Source organism: Rattus norvegicus, chromosome 16, assembly GCF_036323735.1.
Source record: "Rattus norvegicus strain BN/NHsdMcwi chromosome 16, GRCr8, whole genome shotgun sequence".
NCBI lineage: Eukaryota > Metazoa > Chordata > Mammalia > Rodentia > Muridae > Rattus > Rattus norvegicus.
Window position 1 is genome coordinate 11,015,622 of NC_086034.1, and position 20,241 is coordinate 11,035,862.

A 20,241-nucleotide genomic window follows, 5' to 3' on the forward strand; every position below is an offset into this window, starting at 1 on the left:
ATTGGATTTGAAAGAAAAATGACAAAACAATACGTACTTAGAATTATTTGTTGTGGGAAAATGTGCTGGCAAAGAAATCAGATGATAAAAATAGCAAAATAGAAAGAAGAGAAAAACAGAAAACTGGAAGTTGCAACCACCTTGTCTTGGTTTGGGATTAATTGCAGTGAAAAGACACCATGACCAACACAACTCTTTAAGGACAACATTTAATTGGGTCTAGCTTAAAGGTTCAGAGGTACAGTTCTATATTATCAAGATGGGAGCATGGCAGGATCCAAGAAGGTATAGTGCAGTAGAAGCTGAGAGTTCTACATCTTCATCTGAAGGGCACTAGAAGACTGGTTTCCAGGCAGCTAGAACAAGGATATTAAAGCCCACAGCCACTGTGACACATCTACTCCAACAAGGCCACACCTCCAAATAGTACCACTCCCTGGGCCAAGCATATACAAGCCATCACATTCCACTCCCTGGTCCCCATAGTTTTGTTTAAACATATGAGTCTATGAAGGCATACCTAGCCACAGCATAATAAAAAGTATATTTAGTTCAACTTCAAAAGTCCCCATAGTCTGTAGAAGTCTCAACAATGTTAAAAGTCCAAGGTTCAAAGCCTTTTCTGAGATTTATCCAATCACTTATCTGTAATTCACAAAGAAAATCATGAAACCAGATGGGCAAATTCCAAACTCTGCATCTCCATGGCTGATGTCAAAGCTGTCTTCAGATCTCCAATTCCTTTTTTCAAACTTTCTTGACTCTAGCAAACTTCTTTCTCCTGAGCTGTTTGCACCCCCTATTAGCAGTTGTCCTTGGCAGATATTCCAAGACTCTGGCATCTTGAACAACTTGAGTTCTCCAAGTCAACTTCAACCTCACAGCTTCTTGTTCCAGTGTTTTGGTTTCCCTCATGATCTTCTGGGATCCTCCAAAGGGCTTGGGCCAAATCTCCTGTTCTACACTCTGTAGTACTGTGGGTCCTGGTTGCCCCTACTCCACTGATGCTGCTGTTCATGGCGGTCAGACCATGATATTGGCATCTCCAACATGCTAGGGTCTTCAGTTGCAGTGAGGCTTCACCAATAGCCTCTCGTAGGCTCTCTTCATGGTCCCGAGCCTCAACCTCCGCGCATGACACCTTCAGGCCTGGACCATCATCTGCAATCGAGGCTGCACCTTCACCAATGGTCTTCCATGGCCTCTCACAGTGCCATCCCTCAGCTGCTCTCCACGATTCCTTCATCCTTTCAAAACCAGCAACGCCTGCGTGATTTTTACACATGGCTAAGTCCAGCAGCAACATGAAGTACAATCTTTGGTGTCTCTGGAACACGGCTTCTTTGTGCTTTCAGAAAACACTTGCCAGTAAGTCCAGCTACAGCATGAAGTACAACCTTGGCTGTCTCTGGAACACTTCAATAATGCTCATCTCACTGCTAGTTTCTTAACTCTAGCTAACCAGCATCCATTGTCCTAGTAGTACCTTCTATTTTTGACTCTAAAGCCAGAGCCAGATGGCCAAAGCTGCTGAGTTTTGCTGCTTGCTGGGGCTAGAATATGCCCCCCTTATTCTATTACCAGTTTTCTCTCTGCTTGTCTGTTCTGGAACTTGCTCTATATATTGACCTTGAACTCAGAGATCTGCATGGCTCTGCCTCCTGTATGCTGGGATTAAAGGCATGTACCACCATGTCTGGACTTAAGTTTTTCTTCACTTAGAACTTGCTCTGTCCCAGTCTGGCCTTGATGTCAGATATCTGCTTAGCTTTGTCTCCTGGGATTAAAGGTCTGTTTGACCATGCTTGGACCTAAATTTAGCTGGGCGGGATCTTGTCTTAAAGTCTCACTCCCTTAGTCTGTTATCTCCTGGAACATAGGATTCATCCTCAGTCTACTTCCTGGTGCCTGTTTAATATTTGAACCACATAATTTGTATTTTTCCTTTCTTGGTTTGCTCCTTTTAATTAAAATACTCTTCATAAGAGTGAATTCATGCCAGGCTGTTTTGAGACTTCCTTTTTCAGAGCAATTGATCTAAATCTCCTCACCTTAGCCTCGGGTAGACTCTTTGGACAATGGCATAAAACAGCCACATTCTTCACCAAACTACTACAAAAATAGTCTCTACACTACATACTGAAATTCTTCTCCAGTGAAGTCTCTTGAGCCCGGTCTGTACAGTTCAAATCACTCTCAGCAACAAATTTGTCCATATTTGTACTAGGATAGCGCATTAAGCCCCACTTAAAGGATTCTACATCTTTCCAAATCTAAAGTCCCCAAATCCACATTTTTCCAAACAAGAGCATGATCATCCCTATCACAGCAATACCCCAGTCCCTGGTCCCAACTTCTACTTAGTTAAGGTTTTACTACTGTGAACAGTCACCATGAACAAGGCAACTCTTATAAGGACAACATTCAATTGGGGTTGGCTTGTAGGTTCAGGCATTCAGTCTATTATCAAGGCAGGAGTGCCTAGGCAGGCATAGTGCAGGAAGAGCTGAGAGTTCTACATCTTCAACTGAAGGCCACTAAGAGAAGACTGGCTTCTGGCACCTAGACAAGAGTGTTAAGGCCCACACCCACAGTGACACACCTATTTCAACAAAGCCACACCTTCTAATAGTGCCACTCCCTGGATCAAGCATATACAAACCATCACACACCCTTTTCATCCCTTTATACCATTCAAAACCTGAGGCTTTCCCCACAGCTGTGTGGTTGTTTATGAGCCACTTCTATTTCTTATACGGAAATAAGCCACAGCTAAGACCCCTGTAGTCAGCGATCAGTAGCTGGATAAAACATGAATGTTCTTCTTGGGGATGGTAGCACATACCTGAATCAAAACATGTGGAAGCCTGAGGATAGATCATCATGTGTTTAAAGCTAGCCTGAGCTAAATAACAAGTTCCGAGCCACCCTATGTTGTGAGACCCTGTTTCAGAAAATAACAACATAGCCTTCTGAACTTTTGAGGGCTATCAGACACAGAGCTCAGGGAAAGCCTTTGTATGAAGGTAACGTTAGCTTGGTATGATGGTGTGGAGAGGGGTGGTTTCAGGGAGCCTTCAACAGCAGTGACTGTCCATCTCTGACCTGAGGATGCCCAAGGCAAGCTGAACTGTAGCTTCTGCCCCTCCCCCGCCAAAAAAAAAAAAAAAAAAAAAAAAAACATGTCTCAAACCTCTCCAGCCTAAACCCCATCCCTCCTCCTGCACCTCTGCTGAGCCTTTGCGCCTGGTAAGCTGGGGAACGGGATGCAGTTTATGTGGTCCTTCTTTGCTTTGCTCCATCAGTGTATGTGTCATGGCCCCCATATGTCTTACCATTCCATACCTTTCAAGGATCATCTTATTTTAACTCTTCTATGCAACCTATCACCTTACCTGAAGAACACTGATCATGTACTTTAACATATAGATAATAGTGAATGTTTTTGCTCAAATATATATTTTCCTATTGGTCTGGACCATCTTTAACCAGGAGGTCAGAATTGTACCCTGTTCCCTTTACTTTGCATTTGGTGCCTACTGGTTGATCTGCTGCAGTAGTTGACAAGTATGAATTTATTGGAATTGGCAGGCTAGCTATATCAGCAGACTGATAACTGGAGGGAAGGTGCTTTGTTTGGAACAATGGGCTTTCTGTAAATGGATCTGACGGTTCTGATATCCAGCACTTTACTCATTATGGGTTCATGGTGTCTAAAACGCTGCTACCTGTATTCATTTGTCAAAGATTTGATAAGTCTCTTCTGCACATGGCTGGTGGTACTTCTGGCTCCTGTAAAGTAACGCCTCATCTGCAGATTCTGGAGGTCAACAAATAGGAGGCCCGGCCTCTGCTTTCCCCTTATCATAGGCCTAGCTTGATTGGGTTGTGATTTTGGAGCCAGTTTACTTGGAACCAAATTTAGATAATACTAATTCATTCTGCATTCAATATAGCCAAGTGCCTAAGACATTTTTATCCTAATAATTTCAGTATGTATGGTGCTTTAGGATTTGCAATGTTCTTGCTGCGTTGGAGATTAAAGGATGTGACAGACCGCCAATCAGAATGCCCATGGAATTTGTACCTTGAGCTTCTCAGTGAACTAAACATACTAATGAAGGGTAAACTCTCACAAACAAAAGGAACCTCCCGACCCTCAGAGTACAATTAAAGCCCTTTTGGGTGAAAGTCTCTGGCTTTCTGGGCATTGTGTCTGCGGGCAGTGAGAGCTGAAGGTAAGAATAAGTACTGTGCAGTATAGTATTGGTTGGTTCACTGAAGCAAACATTTTCTGAGAGTCTGGAAGCCATCATGGTGAGTGAAAGAAGAGAGAAGGCAGACTTCATGCTCCAGGGCAAGATGACTTGGACCCTGTGGTAGAGTTTTGATGTGGGGTTTGCTTTGATGGATGGATCCCCAAACACCAGTTTAAGATCTTGTTAAAGGGCTGATAATGCTGGGGAAAATGGTGATTGCCAACAGTAAGTACAGAAAGACAAATCCTATTCAAAACAAAGCAAACAGCCTTTCAGTCTGAGTCTGCCAAGGGCAGTCCAGGAAGTCTGAGCTACACCAGGAGCTCGTGGAATAATAATAATCTCATCTCTCCCTGTCTTCAGTGGCCCAGCCACTTTCTTAATACATATTTAAGTACGCATCACATTTTCCTTCCAGACAGTGTACTCCTTGAGTTCAATGGCTTTCTCTCAAGTCCTCCCTCTTCCCTGCAGGGATCTGGGCCTGCGCAAACAGTAGGAGCTCACAAGCTGTTTGAACTGGGGAGAAATCCATATATGAATGCTATGACTCTGTAGTGGAGTCTTTGCAAACAACACTCTGGTTGTGTGTCTTGCCTGTGTGAAAGGGAGCTTGCAATTCTTTCCATTCGGGCATTCCTGAGACCAGGCCAGAAGCCCTGGGAGCTTTTCCTAGTTCTTAAAGCTAAAAACAACCCCAGCAAAGACAACCTTAGAGCTCAAAAATCCTTCCAGCTACAGATCTAGCTTCCACCACAGAGCAAGGAAAGTGACAGGCCAGCAGCTCCCCCATGCTCAAGGTTTATCAAACACATTCCTCCATTTTTCTGGCCAGGGTAAGTGAGCATCATTCTCCTTGCTGCCTGGCTGCCTCATCTTCTTCCCTGGAGTCTGGTTTGCTTTCTTGGACTAAGCAGCTGTGTGCTCTATGGCCTGAGGAAGCCTGCTGCCTTCATAACAGTGGAATCATTACCCACCCCCTTCTAGTGTTTGATTGTCATTCTCTGTGACTTTTATATCACTAAATAGCACTATTGGTGCATACCCTGGGGCTATATTTATTTTTAAATGCAACTAACTTTGTCTCTGAAATTCTTTCAATCAGTTCTTGCTATTTTGATCCGGCCTCTTAGCTTACATCTGATCTTCAGACTCTCTCTGGTTCACCTCTAGGCCCCAGGACTCTGCCTTAGCACTCCAGTGCCTGGGATTGAAGAGAAAAAGCCCTTTTGTCATGCTAAGTCTGTCCTCCTGGTGCCACCACCCATCAAGTCAAGTCTTAACTGTATGTTAATTTCATAAGCCAGCAGTCACACAGTATTTCTATCCAATACTTGCTTTGAACTCACACAACATTGAACTCAAAGTCAAAATGCAGGCAAGTAAGGTAAGCAATTATGGAGTGATTGATTTTAATTACAATCTAGGACTACTTGGCCCGATGCCCATTCTTTCTCCATGGGTGAAGACACCCTCTGTAGGATCCCTGTACTCTGTGCAAGGCTCCTTCAGCAACCCGAGAGCACCGTGGTTCTCCAGGGGTGGATCTCTCTTGTTCAGAATGTCAAGTATAGTTGATTTGGAAGAGAAGTCTAAATCTTCCATTCAAGCTGACATATTCACACATTACTCTGTCGTCAGCAGTATGATTCTATAGGACAACTTTACTGACGTTGCCATCCTGGCCCTTTTCTCTCAGTCCATCTCTGTTTTTGGAAAGTTTCTTCCTTTCTGACTCCGACTTTGCTGCTACACCATCCTGCTTTAGTCGCCTAGCAGAGTTTCACGTCTGGATGGTGGTGATCAGGGAGACAATGTATCTGAAGGCAAACAGATAAGCCTACCTTAGTGCTTCTCGCATCCATGTCTTTATCGAATGTGCATATAACAATAATTGTATAAAAGCTATTGTTTTATGGCCAAAAGGGAAAGAAAATGGTCCATCACTCACTCCCCCCAATTTAGAGCCCAGCACCTGCAAAGGATAGAGCGTCTTTCTTCTTGGCCATGAGTATTCTTTGGGGCTATGAGGTGAAGTGTAGCCTTAGGTACCAATTCATACCAATCTGAAAAATGAGAGATGGTGAAAAGTAGATGACAGATAAAAGTGGTTATATATAAAGATAGTAGAGCTAATATATTCAAGTGCAATATACATAGTTATCTCTGTATTAGTTCTTGCTCCAACTAAGTTTTAGGGTAGTTTTCTTCTGTGGCACATTTTCTGTTTCCTTTGCTTGAATTGAAAACCAGGTATAACTGGGACTCTTTCTCTGAAGGATAAGGTCGTATTAGTTAGTATTTTATTGCTATGACATACACTTTAGCAGAATAATTGAAAGGAGAAAAATATTTATTTGGCAGCTGCTTTCAGCGACTTCAGTCTATGGCTGCCAAGGTCATTGTTTATAGGTTTGCAATAAGTCAGGAAATTGTGGCAAAGATACAATGGAGGAGAGATGCTCATTTTACGGAGGCCAGGAAAGCACTGAGAGGCAGAGAAAAGCTTGGAGGAAGATAACCAATAAAGGCACCCACTTCTCATATCTACTTTCTCCTACTCAGTGCCTTTCTTTAATATTTTTATTTTTCCCCCAAAAGTGCCACCAGCTGGGAAGATGGGCCTGTGGGAACATGTCAGCTTCACGATACCATAGAGAAACTTTTATCACCCAGGTTCTTTGTAGTTCTGCCTCTGTTGAATTGTCATTGTCTTTATTGAGTTTGATTTTTAGAAATTGCTGCTTGAGGCAATCCTCTGAGTTCCAGACTCTTTCAGCCATAACTACCTTTCCATTTTATTGATTGAAGCCTCCTAGTTCTCGTCTGTTAATTGATATAAATAACCCCAGTTAGAAGAAAACTTCATTTTCTGCCAAGATATTCAATAGATTGTTGAGAAGAAACTGTAATTTCCAACTTAATGAGGTTGTTTGTCAGGTATTTTGTGAACATTCTCCAAACCCCTTTGGAGCCAAGACCAGAGCTGCTCAGGTCACAAGAACTGACTATCTAAGAGCTCTGAATTACTTACTAAGTGAGTCTCCTTCTATGTGATATGGCAGTGGGGGAAATGGCACATGTTGGCCACTAGTAAAATGCACATAATATCCATAGGCAATGGTTTGAACTCAAAGGATACTGGCACCTTAATTTGGTTTTCTGTAAGGCACTTTGCCATTTTATCAGGGCAAGTATTTCTAGATGATGGCATATAGGCTATGATCACAGAAATTTCCTGAGACATGTCAATTGGCAAAAAATATATTGCTGTTTAAAATAGTTTTGGTACAGAATAAGCCAATAAAATAATGATAAGGTATTATTGGAAGAAGCATTTCCAATCGGGATAGCACATGTGTGTTGAAAATACACATCTGTTCTTAAAAGATTGACCTGTTCCCCGAGACCCTGTCCTCCAGTCTTGTCTCTAGTGTTCACCCACCACCAATATCTCTCATAGATCCCACACAGCATGTCCTTATAATCCCCTCTTCCACTCATTGCTGTACCCCAGACTATAAATCGAGCAGGTGCCCAGTTAGGTATCCCAGAGAAGTTCTCCTCTCTGTTTCCCCAAACCCAATCTTCAAGTCTGTTCTCTCATGCTGCAACAGGCTGAAGTCTTCCCTCTCCCCTGCTCATCTACTATGGATCCCTATCCTCCCTTCCTAACCTCACTCCTACCATTTGTTGCCTTGTCCCTGATCTCAACTCCAGCAAACAGCCCCCTGCTAACCCAAAGGCCACTTGTCCCAGGGCAACAAGTGGTTGAACACAGACTCATAATACTCCTACTGCTCCTGAGATTCATACCTTCCAGACTCACCCTGAACTCTGTAGTTGGGAACCTGCTATGTTCTCCCTTTCTTCCCCGGAACTCATCCAGGTATTTCAGCTTCCAACACCAGGAGACATTACCTGCTCAACAGGCAACACATTGTCATTACACTCTCCGAAAATCCATAGAGGAAACAGAAACCATGGAAAAAACCATCCACCCAACAAAGACAACTCCAGAAATCAGCACCTAGACTTACAATCATCCCAAACCCAGGTGGCATGACACCAGAATAAAAACAAAATTAATAATTGCCAGAGCAATATGTCCTCACTATAGCCCAGATATCCTAGCACTGCAGGACCCGAATAGTCCAAAATAGCTGAGGCACAAGGAAAAGAACTTAAAAGAGTCTTTACTAATTTGGTAGTGGTCCTTAAAGAGTACATGAATAAATCCATTAAAGAAATCCAGAAAAATACAAACAAAAGGATAAGAAAAGAAACAAAACTGTTCAAGACATGAAACTGGAAATAGAAGTCATAAAGAGGACACAAACTGAGGGAATTCTTTCTGGAAATGACAAATTTAGGAATTTGAACAGGAACTACAAGGAAAATTTCACCAACAGAATACAAGAGATGGAAAAGAATAGCTCAGGCACTGAAGATACACGAGAAGAAATGGATACATCAGTCAAAGAACATGCTAATCTAAAAATTTCCAAAGAAAAAATATCCAGGAAATCTCGGACCCCATGAAAAAAACAAACCTAAGAGTAATAGGTATAAAGGGAGGAAAAGAAACTCACTCCAAAGGCTCAGGAAATGTTTTCAATAAATCATAGAGGACAATTTTCTGAACCTAATTAAGGAGATGCCTATAAAGGTACAAGAAGCATACAGAACACCAACTGAACCAGAAAAGAAAGTCCCCATAGCACATAAAAATTAAAACACTAACCACTAACCACACACACACACACAAACACAAACACAAACACACACACACACACACACACACACACACAGAGAGAGAGAGAGAGAGAGAGAGAGAGAGAGAGAGAGAGAGAGAGAGAGAGAGAGAGAGAGGCTTACACCAATACTCCCATCAGCAGCAGCAAAATAATAGGAATCAATAGGAATTAGTCATTGGTCTTTGATATCTCTCAATATCAATGGCCTCAATTTTCTAATAAAAAACACAGACTAACAGCATGGATCTTGAAACAGGATTCATCTTTCTCTTACATCCAAGAAACACTTCAACATGAAAGATAGACAGTACTGTAAGGTTAAAAAGTTGGAAAAAGATATTCTAAGTTAGTTGACCTAAGAGCAAACTGTTGTAGTCATTTTAATGCTTAACAAAGTAGACTTCAAGACAAAACTAATCAAAAGACACTTTATACTTGTCAAGGGAAAAATCTATCAAGATATTATTTCATTTCTTAACATCTATGCCCCAAACACTAGGATACCCTAGTTTGTAAGAGAAGCATTACTACAGTTTAAACCACGTAATGACCCACACACACACTGATACTAGAAGGCTTCAGTACCTCATTCTCACTGATGGACGTGTCATCCAGACAAAAACCAATCAGAGAAATACTGGACATAACAGAAGTTATAAACCATAGGGACCTGATACATATTTACAGAACGTTTCACCTAAACACAAAATAATATGCCTTCTATTCTATACTTCATGGAATTTTTTCCAGGTTTGTCCTCATATACAAAGCAAGTCTCAACAGATCCAAGGAAATTGCATTAACAGCCTGCATCCTAACAGAGCACACAGAATAAATCTGTATAGCATCAACAACAGAAACAACAGAAAGCTTACAAACTCATGGAAACTGGTCGATTCTCTGGGGAATGAAAAATAGGTCAGATAGAAATGAAGAAAGAGATTAAAGACTTTGTAGACTTGAATGAAATGAACACACAACACACTCAAACTTAAGGACCCAACCAGGGCTGGTAAGTTAACAGCATTAAGTGCCTACATAAAAAAAAAAAAACTGAAGATATCTCATAGTAGGGATTTAACAGCACACCTGAGAGCTCGATAACTAATAGGAAATCACACCACACAGGAGCAAACTGTAAGAAACAATCAAACCAAGGGCTGGAATCCACAAAATAAAAAAGAGAATAATACAAAGCCAATAAAGCAAAGAGTTGGCAGAAATGAAACAATTTTCAAGAGAGACAAATCCTTATCAAAATTAACTTAGGTGGAGAGAAGATCCAAATGAATAAAATTAGAAATGAAAAGAGTGACATAGTAACAGACACAAAGGATCCAGAGAATCATAAGGATACATGCGTAGCAGAGTGCATAAAAAAGCATGCACTCTGTCAAATTAAAAAATCTAAAAGGAATGAGCAATTTTCTCAATTTAACCACTTACCAAGGTTAAACCAAGATCACACAAGCATTTTAAGCATACCTACAAGCCCTAGTGAAATAGAAGCAGTCATTATAACTCTCTTAACCAAACCAAACCAAAAACAAAATTAAAACGAAACAAATGCTCGGTGCTACAGGGTTTTTGTGCACAATTCTAACAGACTTTCAAATGAAAGTTAATGCCAAAATTCCTCAAATTATTCCACAAAGTCAAAATAGATGGAATGTTGCCCAATTCATTTTATGAGGCCACAGATAGATGCCCAAACCACGAACTGATTCACCAAAGAGAATTTTAGATCACTTTCCCTTATGAACATAGGTAGAAAAATGCTTAACAAAACACTCCAAAATCAAATCCAAGAACACTACAAAAAGATTTTCTACCATGATCAAGTAGGCTTTATCCAAGAGATGCAGGGGTGGTTTAATATAAGAAAAATCAGTGAATGTAATCCACTGTATAAATAAAATGAAAGAAAACCCCACATAATCATGTCATTAAATGAAGAAAAGGCCTTGGAAAAAATCCAACCCTCCTTCTGGATAGCAATCCAACCCTTCCTGGAGAGAAGAGGGATACAAGGGTCACACCTTAATAAAATAAGGGCCATTTACAGCAAGCCTATAGCCAATATTATACAGAGATAAACTCAAAGCAATTACACTAAAATCAGGAAGAAGAAAAGGCTCTCTCCATTGCTATTCACTAGAGTACTTGAAGTATTAGCTAGAGCAGTAAAACAACTGAAAGAGACACAAACTCAAAAGAAATACAACGCTATGGGATACAAATGAGAAAGAAATAGGTCAAAGTATAGTTATTTGAAGTTGAGACAATAGTATACATAAATAAACCTAAAACTTTCGTCAGGGAAACTTCTCTTTTAAAAACTCTTTATTAGTTTTTTTGTGAATTTCATATCATGCAATCAAAAACCACTCATCTTCCCAACCCATACCCATCCTCCACCTTTGCAACCTTCCCCACACAGAAATAATGTTGTTACAGAACTGTCACAGTGTGTCCCACAGTATGCCACCCTGTTCACCCTTGGACAATGTTCATTGCAATGCTTCATTGTCTGGCATAAGGACTCTGGCTTTAGCTACTCTATCAATACTGGAATGTTATTGGGACTCCTCTCTGATATCCTGTTACTACTCTGCGTCATGGATATCTTGTAGTTTTCAATTTGTAGGACTTTCCTTTCCCTATCCCCACAGGGCCAGCTCTACCCTGATACTCAAGTGAGTGTTATATCCAATGAGGGACAGGTCCAGTGGTCCAATTCACCCAGGATCACAACTCTTGGACCAACTCTTCTACCTGCCATAGGTGACAAAGGATGAAGAAGGGGAAGAGGGCATCTTTCCTTTATCTGCATCACCACACAGCAGACAAGTCAGGGTCTGCTCTCCTATGCTCAAGCCTTAAGGGTCATCTCACCCAGAATCCCCACATCCAGGGCCAGTTCTACTGTGCTGTCCAGGAGTGGTGCAGGGGCACGCCACTGAATGCTGCAGCAGGTGAGAGAGCAGGAAAGCACTTCTATTCTATGATCCCAGGGCCAGCTTTCCTGTTTGTCATAAGTGGCAGTGGGCAAGGGTGGAGGAGTACATCTTTCCCTTACCCATGGTGCTGCACACCAGTCAGGTTGTGGGGCTCTCCCACATTTATATTCTTGGGTCCAGTTCACCCAGACCCCTGATATCAAGGTCAGCTCTACTGTGCTGCCTATGTGAGGTGCAAGGCCTGCTGCTGTTCCAAGTGCTGCAGCAGGTGAGAGACTGGGATGGCTCTCCTGCTCCCATGATTCCTTCAGGGCCAGCTCTCTTGTCTGCTGCAGGCAGTACGGGCAAAAGGAGGGGAGGGTATCTCTCCCTTCTTTTCAGATGCCACCCCACCACAGACAAGAGGCAGGGCCAGCTCTCCCATGCTCAAACCCTCAGGTCAGCTCACCACAACCCTCACACAGGAAGAGATCTACTGTGCTGCCCAGGTGAAATGCTCCACCTAGGAGAACCTTATCTCTAGGGTGCTGCAGCCAGTTATAGGTAGGGACAGTTCTCATACTCTCATGATTTCAGGGCCAGGTCTTCCACCTGCCACAGGTAGTGAGTGGTGAGGAGGGAGGGGTATCTCTTCTTCATCCATGACATGGCAAAAGAGACAAGTGTCAGGGCCAGCTCTTCCATAGTCACATCTTCTGGGTGACTCATCTGCCACTTTCTCAGTGTGCAGAGTCTGCTCTCCCAAGGACTGCAGATGGCTAGGGGTGAGGTCAGCTTTCCTGCCCTCATGCCCCTAAGGTCAGCTCTCTCAGGATGCCCAGATAAGGGGTGGGACTAGTTCTTCATAGCCCAGACTAGAGATGTTCACCTGGCGTTTGGTGGTAACAGATCTGGTGCTTTTAGTGGTGCCCAGGATCTCTGAGTGTCTGGGGTTGTCTTAAGAGCAGTCCCAGCTGTGCTATTGCTCACTTCTATGTTATGTCATTGGACAGAGGTTATCTTGGGCATGCTATGCCTCTCCTTTAGGCGTGCATGACTCCAGACTAGTGGTCATGTCAAGTTAGCTCTCTGTATGTTGTCAGTCTGGTGGTCTCCTCAGGCTTGCTCCTCACCCTAGCCCACCCAAAAGGTCCCACACCAGGGTCACCTGTCTTATGCTAACTTCCATCCAGGGCCACAATACCAGGTGAGCTTCTTCTAGTCTCTAGTTCATTTCCAGGCCTCAGAACCCATCAGGGCCTGCTTTGTACCACACTGGTGGTCATCTCAGGCTAACTCCCTGTCTGAGCTTCCTGGTGCTGTACTCCATTAAGAAAGCTAGTAAACACTTTCAACAAAGAGTCTGGATACAAAATAAACTAAAAACAAACAAACAAACCAAAAATCAGCAGCACTCCTACATACAAATATCAAATGGACTGAAAAAAAATTAAGGAAGCAACAGGTTTCTCATAGCCTCAGATTATATAAAATGTCTTTGGGTAGCTCTAACTTAGCAAGTGACAGTCTAAAAAAACTTCAAGTCTTTGAAGAAAGAAATTGAAGAAACCAGAAGAAGATGAAAAGATCTCCCATGTTCATGGATTGGTAAGACTAGCATAAGAAAGATCTTCATAAAAAACAAAACAAAACAACAACAACCACAGTAAAATGCCTAGAATAGATAAAATAAAACCCTGAACAATTAAAGAACCTCTGGTGGTATCACCATCCCTGATTTCAAGTTGTACTACATAACTATAGTAATAAAAATGCATGATTTAGAGTAAAATGGGCATGTTGATCAATAATATTGAATTGAAGATCCAGACATAAATCTGCATACATATAGGCACATGATTTATTATAAAGAAGCCAGTAATACAAATTGGAAAAAAAGGGCAGCATCTTTAACAAATGGCTAAACTGGATGTCTGCATGTAGAGGATGCAAATAGATCCATACACATCACCTTAGTACAAGTGGATCAAAGACCTCAACATAAAAGCAGATACACTGAACCCGATAGAAGAGAAAGTGAGAAATAACCTTTAACATTGACACAGCAGATGTCTTTCTGAACAGAACACTGGTAGTGCAGGCATTAAGATCAACAATCAATAAATGGGGCCTCATGAAACTGACAAGCGTCTGTGAAACCAAGGGCACTGTCATCCAGACAAAGCAGCAGTTTGCAGAAGGGAAAAGGTTTTGAGCAATACTACATCTGATAGAGAACTGATATCCAAAATTATAAAGGACCCATGAAACCAGATGTGAAGAGACAGATGCATGCATCTGAGCATGGTATCATGAGAATCTACATGGCAGAATGTAGATTAGAATAAATGGGTTAATTTAAGTTATGATATAGTCAGAGAAGAACCTAGGTATATGGCCTCAGTATTTGTAAATATATTTTGAGTTCAAGTCGTATTTCTTGGATCATGGGGATAAGAGGAAGAACTAGACTTAACTTCTACATGTAGATGTGCCTGGGAAGATGAAAGAGAATAGATTTTAAGGGACAACTGTGGCTGAGTGGGGATGGGAACAGAGGGATGGAATGGGGTAGAGAATGGGAGAAGAGATGGATATGATTGTGGGTGCACTTTGGAGTTTATGTGGAAACCTAGTGCTGTAGAAATTTCCAGCAATCTATGGAGTTGATCCTAATGAAGACTTCTAGTTAATGGGGGTATGAAGTTTCAGTTGGTCATCATTTGCAGCTAGTGATGCTTCCAATAGACGCGCTGGGCTGCATTCAATTGAGTTTCTGACCCTTGGAAATCCCCAAAGAATCCAGTGTGTTAGTAAGACAAAAGGTGGCTTTATATAGTCTGAGAGTGAGGTCCTATTGCCAAGGACAGCAACCATACACCTCATTGAACACGAAGAATTCGAGGTGGTGCCTACATGGAGCCCTCATCTCTACATTCTAAGTTTGTTGTTTGTTTGTTTGTACTCTGCAGGCCATAGAAAGAGAAAGTTAAACCCCAACCTATCCATGAAACCTCTGATCTACAATCTGTCCTGCCTGTAAACTATGCTGGGGCATTGAGTGGGCAGAACTTGTAGGAGTAGTCCTTCAATATCTGATTTGACATTTGACTCATTCCATGAGAAGGTACCCATACTTGACACTGCCTGTGTCACCAAAGACTAGAAACTAGATAGCCCAGTGACCTAAGGTCACTAAATAACACTAGTCTAAAAAATAGAAAAGAAACAATTGTCAGTGAAATGACTCCTAATAATATTCTGCTGGACTCATAGATCAGTGCCTTATCTAATAATCATCAGAGAGGCTTCCTCTGGCAACAGACAGGGACATATACAGAGGACCACAGCCCAAGGTTATGTAGAGATAGATGTTGAATGGGAGGTCTCTGTCAAATTTCTCTCCTTAGAGCCCAGAGAATCCCAAAGAAGAGGAGGCAGAAGGAGTGTAAGGGTCAGAGAGGGTGGAGGACAAGGCCCTCTGAATCAACTAAGAAAGGCACACATGAGCTCACAGAGACTGAAGCATTAAGCACAGAGCCTTCCTGGGTCTGAAGCAGATCTTCTGCATATATATTATAGCTATCAGCTTAGTATACTCATGGGACTTCTGACTGTGAGAACTAGTGCATCCCTGACTCTTGTGTCTGCTCTTGGGGCTCTTTTCCTCTTGGGTTGCTATGTCCAACTTCATTATGCTTGTTTTTGCTTCCTCTACTTATATTTTATTTTGTCATGTTTGGTTGTTATGTCTTAGAAGCCTTATCTTTTCTAATGAAATATAGAAAAGGAATAGATTCAGAGCAGATAGGGAGGTGAGAAGGAAACAGGAGGACTAGATGGAGGGAAATCTATAAGCAGGATATTTTATTTGTAATATATATATATATATACATATATATATATATATTCTTTTCTTTTTAGGAAAATTCCCCTGTGCCAATGAGTTTGAGGCTTGTTTCCATGTTCTGTTCTATTAGATTCAGTGTACCCGGTTTTATGTTGAGGTCCTTGATCCACTGGGACTTGAGCTTTGTATTTCAATACCCTGTGTGTCAAGCTGCCAGTGCACATAGTACCAGTTTGTAACATCTATGTAGTTGCTTGGTGCTCCGTTGTCATATAAAGTTCCCATCAACACACAATAGAGAAGTCAATAATTGACAGTTAGTACAACATCTTTCATGTTGGAGGGACCACCATTTAGTCTGGCAGAGGAACTATGTTTGCTGGGATGTTTTGTCTTGCGAGCTTTGTAAATCTACAAATATTGGGCATGGCTGTCGCTTTCCAGTCAGCAGGAAAGACCTGAGATATGTTGCCCTTAGGTTGCTTCTCCAAGTTAGGCATCCCTATCCAGTATGTCTTTCTCATTCTGCCTCTCAGATTCTCACTGACTACTTCAGGCATATTTTAGGAAATATAATGGTCCTTAGGAGAGAGAAACAGGGAGAAAATGGAAAGTGGCATCTTACTTGGATAGAAAGTTCTAAGAAGTTTAAAAATAAAAGTTATTTCTTGTTTTGACAAAATTCCATCCTCATTTCCCAATTCTCATCTACAATTGACTTTGACAAAGTTTAGGACTTAATTTACCATTTCTATTGCTATGATGAAACACCACGGCCAAAAGAAAGTTGGGGGAAGCAAGGGTTTACTTGGCTTACACTTCCACATTTTAGTTCATTGTTGAAGGAAGTCCAGGTAGGAACTCAAATGGGGTGGAAACCTGATGCAGAGGGCATGGAAGGGGGCTGCTGACTGGTTTCTACATCATGGCCTTTGCATCCTGCCTTTTCATAGAACCCACTACAACCTCCTGCCTAGGGATGGCACCACCCACAATGAGCTGAGCCTTCTTTCTAGAACTATTCACATTAGTTAAGAAATGCCCTACAGATGTTATGGAGGCGTTCTCTCAATTGAGATTCTTTCTTCTCAGATAACTCAGTCTTGTTTCAGGTTGATGTAAAATTAGCCAGCACAGTTCTTTACAAAAAAATACACAAGCATCAATGAGGGACACAGTTAAGAATAAGACAAAGTGGGTGAGGAGATGGATCTTTGGCCAAAGTGTTTGCTGCAGAAACATGAGCTCGTGGTTAGGAACTCCAGCACCTACATAAAAGTCATGTGACTGTGACCCTCGTATTGATAGGGCAGAGAACCAAATCCCAGGGTATTCAGTGAATAGCCGGTGATCTCTGGGCTCACTGAAAGATCCTGTCCCCAGAATCAGATGGACTGTGAACAACAGTGTTGACATGAGGCTTCTATACGTGCACACATGGGTGAGTGAGTGCGACTGTGCATCGTATAACAAATGTGTACATACGTAAGTACATTGGACTTTGGGACATACACACAAGTGAGAGAGATAGACAGAGACAGAGAGACTTAGACAGAAAGACACACTGAATAATAAATATATTTACCATGTTTCTTATACCAACGTGCTACAGAGCCAGTAATGTTTATGCAAAGATGAAGTTATCCAAATTTTGTGTATCACTTCAGCAGCAGATGAAAACAAATTCATAAGAATCTTAATCTCTTTTTTACTTATAAACCATCTCTGAGAAATCTAAAAATTCACGAACTGTAGGGAACCTTAGAAGATCTTAATAGCTGCAAAGGTCAAGAGAAGCCAGTTTGCTAATCAGCGAGTTACATGTGTTTTTTCCTTATTATAGCATCAGAATTTGTGCTGATTCAAATCTAACATTGCTAAGGTGTTTGGCTCTAGATCCATGCTAATTACCTGAGGAGTCTGTGTTTAAGTTGCAAAGTGACCAGATAATGCAAAAATGTCCTTTTGATCCTCCGAGCTGTTGAGAGAACAAAGATGCCCCTCACCTAGGTATAACCCACGGATATGGGAATTTTGAGAAAGCATAAACATTTGTGTCAGGAAAGAGTGTTTGACATTGGGTTTGCATCTGGTTCCATGGTCATGGCTGAACTGTCAGGAGAAAATGCAAATAGAGAACAAAAGAAAATCAAAATGACTCTCAAGAAACTGAAATATCGAAGGGGCAGGTAAATTCAAGTATCTAGAAACAGAGATGAAAACAAAGCAGGAACAAAGTGACAATAACATGATATTCTGTATATCATATTGTCCAAGAGAGAGGTCAATGGTAAGAAAGCCAATGACTTGCCTTTGAAGAGTTCAAGATGGAGACACATTGTTTGGTAGTAGGATGGACAGTTTCATTAAGAAAGGTGAATGGGAGGTGGATCAGATGGGTCAGACAAGGGTTATAAGACAATGAAATGTGAACATTAATGAAATAAAGCAGATTTTTGCTAAAGTTTGCATTCTGTACAGTCCCCTGTGAGGGTCTGGCACATTACAGATATTTATTTATGATTCCTGTGTTTCTATTGCTGTGAAGAGACGTCAGGACCAAAGTGAGTCTTATAAAGGAAAACATTTAATTGGGGCTGGCTTACAGTATCAGAGGTTTACTTCATTATCGCCATAGTGGGAAGTATGTCAGCACACAGTCAGACACGATGCTACAGCTGGATCCACACACAATAAGAAGTGACTGAGACACAAATACTCCAACAAAGCTACCCCTATTCCAGCCAGGCCACACAGCCCAATCTTGCAGTCTCTGTGAGCCTATGGGGCCATTTTCATTCAAACTACCCCAGTTCCCTTTCCTCTTTAATTTCCTTTCCTCCAGATTTCTCCAGAGAGCTGCTCTAGGCACACCTCCTAGGAAAAGCTGCTGGTTTCCTAGGGAAAACCTTGTGACTCTGCCCCCTGATGGTGTTTCCATGTAACGTAGTGATCTCTCACTGTATTAAGCAATTATCCTGGTTACTGCTGTGGCTGACCCAGCCAGCTCACCGTGGAGGGCTTGATATTCATGTCCCAGATGGGCTTAGGAAAGCATCACACCATGTACAAAGCTGTGCTCAGATAATTTCACAGAGTGATGACAGCCTATCCATTCTTAGTGCAAACGTTAGAATAAAAGAAACACATTGTTTAACAGCTGTAAGTTTAAGACACAGTGGTTGTCAATCATACTTTCTCACCGGGAGAAGACATTTTTAATTAGTTGGCTTGGGAAAATAACCAAAGGAAGATATTGCTCTTAGACTGAGAAATTAAGAGTTGAAAAGTGTCAAAAGTATGCTATTTTCCTTGATGATGTTGGCCTCCTGATCAGCATTATGAACTTTTCTGTGCACCCTACCTTCATCTCAAAGGTCTTGTTTCTGTCTGGAGATGCAGCCTCTAATAACGTTCACCTCATTTCAACACTCCATCTCTTCTCTCAAGTGCAAATAGTTTGTGAGTCTCCTTATCCTAGTGTGTTTTTCTCTTGCTGTGATAAAATACCATGACAAACAGAAAACAAAGAAAGAAACACCCCTCCTCCCAAAAAACCCCAAACAAGCAAGCAATCAAGCAAGCCAGCAAAAAAAATGTCTTAGAGGAGGAAAGAGGTGATTTGGCTGACACTACCAGGTCATAGTAAGGGAACCTGGGAGCAAGAACTGAAGCAGAGTCTATGGAGAGCACTGCTTTTTAACTCCTGTACAACCCAGGACCACTTGCCAAGGGATGGCACCACCTGCAGTAGATTGGGCCCTCCCACATCAATCATTAATCAAGAAAATGACCCACAAACATTCCCACAGTTCAACTGGGCAGAGGAAATGACTCATCTGAGACTCTCTCTTCCCAAATGACTTTAGTTTGTGCCAAGTTGACAGAAAACAGTAGCTGGTACAAGTACCCAAGTGACTTCTGACTGTAATTTCCTATAAACCTTCCAGGAAGGTGCCTTCTGAATAGACAGGCACAGGTGAACATTATGTATTGTTTTCGTCAAAGGAAGAGTTTAAAGTGTATTGGGCTCTCCAGTCTGTGCTAATCATTTCCACAAATATTATTTAATAGAATAAAATAAATAAAACTAATTAGTTTTTTTATCATGATTCAGTGAAGGATACTTCTCATCTCATTTTAGACGCAGCACAATTCAGTCTCAGATGCCTAACTTGTTCTACATGACACATTCAATTTGCAGCAAACCCAAAACTTGCATTTATATCTCACTTTGTGCATTGTGCTTTATAATGTGATGGCACAGACTCCTGAGTCACTGGCTGTTTTTCCTACCTGGAATGTTCTGTCTTGCTGGGTTGTTTTGTATGTTTGTTTGTTTTTAATTTATGTATATACTTAAATAGTATCTCCTTAGGAAATCTTGTAGGACTTCTTGTCGTTTATTTATAAATAAATATAAATATATATATATA